At 39.4% G+C, this 2,899-nt stretch overlaps 1 protein-coding gene across 1 annotated transcript in view; it reads right to left on the bottom strand.

Annotated features, from left to right (window-relative positions):
• Window positions 1–993, bottom strand: part of LOC101859812 (serine/threonine-protein kinase 36) — a gene marked incomplete in the record, with an annotated part of 53,674 nt that extends 52,681 nt beyond the window's left edge. The window contains 1 exon segment of the mRNA XM_035972135.1: window positions 380–993.
• Between the last annotated feature and the right edge of the window lie 1,906 nt (window positions 994–2,899).

Below are 2,899 nucleotides of genomic sequence, written 5' to 3'. Positions count from 1 at the left end.
TAGCCGGTCTAGCCGTACTTAAGTACGGCTAGATCTAGCCACCTCGTATTCTGAATCAGTGAATCACAATACCGTCAAAAGAAAGACATATTTCTCTTTTATTATATGCAGAAACAACATGAATAAAGGACAACTACAAATTTATAGCCACAGTCATTGACAAAGAAGTTGTCGACACACTGGCTTTCAGGTTTCTGTACTTCCTCGGCTTTAGAACACTAAAATGAAACAAAAACACTAAATTATCGATATTTGGTATGCATTGTAACTAATGTAAACAAATACTGATAAAGCGCATTATTTCTCCACAGCACTTGTATCCTTGGGCTTTTTTTACAAACCGTCAATGGCATGCCAAGGGCAAACTAAAAAATCATACCTTCAGCATTTCACTGGGAAGAAACTCTATTGTTACAACAGTAATAGCATCAACTCGAAGAAAGATTTCTATGAAAAAATTCTCGTCTGCCAAAATATGTCAAAAATATGAAATAATGCTTGGTTAATTCAAAATTACACTCTATTTCTTTCCGAAACAAACTAAATAAAAAGCGCGCAGACATTCAATGTTCGAAGTTTTATCTGATACAAAAGCCTGCAGTGTTACTGTGAAAACAAAATTCTAGCAGGCATGTTTGTCCAATATTATTTTTAAAAGTAGAGTGAATATGTATTGCTTTTATGTATCAACGGAGAAAAAATACAAAGGCAGGCGTCTACCTCACTGCCTCACCCTGACAGCATCAGCTGGAGAAGGTCTGTCGTCTGCGAGCTTGTCTGGAACAGTGAAAAAATTCATGGCTAACTTGGCCTGAACGTCTACTCCAAGCTTGGACTATCTCTGGTTTCTGATTTTTCATTCTACAAAATGCTGAAGGTAATTCTACAGTTCCAAACAAGAAGTCACAGTTTAATTTGATTTTTCCCCCACAAGTAGGAAACTGACCAGGCTTCCGACTCACCCCCTAGAACTCTATCGCACCCTCCTCCTACACCACCCTCCCCCCAACCCGACCAATCTCTCTCTCTCTCTCTCTCTCTTTCTCTCTCTCTCTCTCTCTCTCTCTCTCTCCCTTTCTCTCTCTCTCTCTCTCTCTCTCTCTCTCTCTCTCTCTCTCTCTCTCTCTCTCTCTCTCTCTCTAACGTGCAGTTTGCTTGCTTGTTTGTGTTACATGCCATTGTGTTTGTGTGCGCGTGCGTTAATATTTTGTGTGTGTGTGTGTGTGTGTGTGTGTGTGTGCGCGTGCGCGCGCGTATATGTGTGTGTGTGTGTGTGTGTGTGTGTGTGCGTGCGCGTGCATGTTTGTCTGTCTGTATGTTAACGTGTTTCTGTGAGATAGAGTCAGGGAGAGAAAGGAGGGGGGAGGGAGAGAGAGAGAGAGAGAGAGAGAGAGAGAGAGAGAGAGAGAGAGAGAGAGAGAGAGAGAGAGAGAGAGATCTGCTTTCTAGCATTTCTCCAAACACGGGTGCTCTGGTGTGGTTTGCTTCAATTCTTTCCTATCAAACATCTATCAACTTTAACTCCCCTTCTTCTTTTTTATGTTTGTTACTCTCTTGTAACACCTCTAATCTTCTGGCGCTCATATATGACCTTATGCAGTTGCGAGCGCCGTAAAACGTCTACTAAAAAAAAAAAGTCTACTTGTACTTTGCTTTTATCTACCTTCGTGGAGAGAACTCAAAAGATCAGAAAAAATAAAACTTTTACAAAGAGCCTTATGACAAGAAATTAACATTTCAACATGAAAAAGTTACTGCAACAACTATATTCTAAAAAGATTTTTCAAACAGAAACCCTTCATAATGAAAGCTGTGGGTGATTGCAAGGCGCTCTGGTGTGGTTTGCTACTTTTTTTTTCCTTATATAAAAATCTGTTGTCCTTATCGCTCCGAAATCTATACGAATTGACAAAGTTTTTCCGTCTTTTTCAAGTATCCCAAAGCATTGTCGAATGACCAAAATATGCGTCTTCAATGAGTTAATATCTATCTGCCAATATCTGAGCTCTCTGCCAATATCTGAGCGTCTCTCGTGAGCTCCTTTTCTGTATCTGCCAATATTTAAGCTATTTGCCAATATCCGAGCGTCTCTTGTGAGCTCCTTTTCTGTATCTGCCAATATCTGAGCTATCTGCCAATATCTGAGCGTCTTTTGTGAGCTCCTTTTCTGTATCTGCCAATATCTGAACCATCTGCAAATACCTTAGCTATCTGCCAATATCTGAGCTGTCTGTTAATATCTCAGCGTCTCTTGGGATCTCATGGGCCGTTCATTTCGTTAAAAGAACAAAAATCTGCATAAATTTTTCAGGCTTCGTCGCCCAACCACAAAAGCTGTACATTGCCCACCAGACCTGGGGAGTTCCTTATAATATGTGCATAATTATGTGAGGCAGCGTGGTGGAATCAGGCTCTCGTCAATTTTTGGGCATGTAGAGTTATTGGTGTCATCTTAAAGCCTGTTCACTTGTCTCTATTTGAATGAAAAAAATATCCATTAATCTTGAACACAAGTCGAGATACTTGCGAATGAAGGAGGTGGGGGTCACCTGTTTTCAGATGTAAAATTAATGAGAAAATGGCCGCCAAAGATTAGTTATTTTCTTACCTTTAGAGTCTGTGGTAACTGAAAATTTACATTTTTTGTGCCTTAAATCAACGTTTTTAAGAAAACTCCATACAGAAATTAGTTATTTAATTTGCATGAGAGGTGCTGAGTCAAAAAACAAAAATTTGATAAAAATTCACAAACCTGCGGAAAAATGCAAGTTTCTTCACTTTCATTATTTTGACGAGAGCCTGATTCCACCACGCTGCCTCAATTATATCACTGGAGTGCAACCATGCGTGTCAGTTCTTTGCATAGATTTGTCAATATAATTAATATATATATATATAT

This window comes from Aplysia californica, unplaced genomic scaffold (genome assembly GCF_000002075.1).
Source record: "Aplysia californica isolate F4 #8 unplaced genomic scaffold, AplCal3.0 scaffold00588, whole genome shotgun sequence".
NCBI lineage: Eukaryota > Metazoa > Mollusca > Gastropoda > Aplysiida > Aplysiidae > Aplysia > Aplysia californica.
This window is presented reverse-complemented; position numbering and strand designations above follow the sequence as displayed.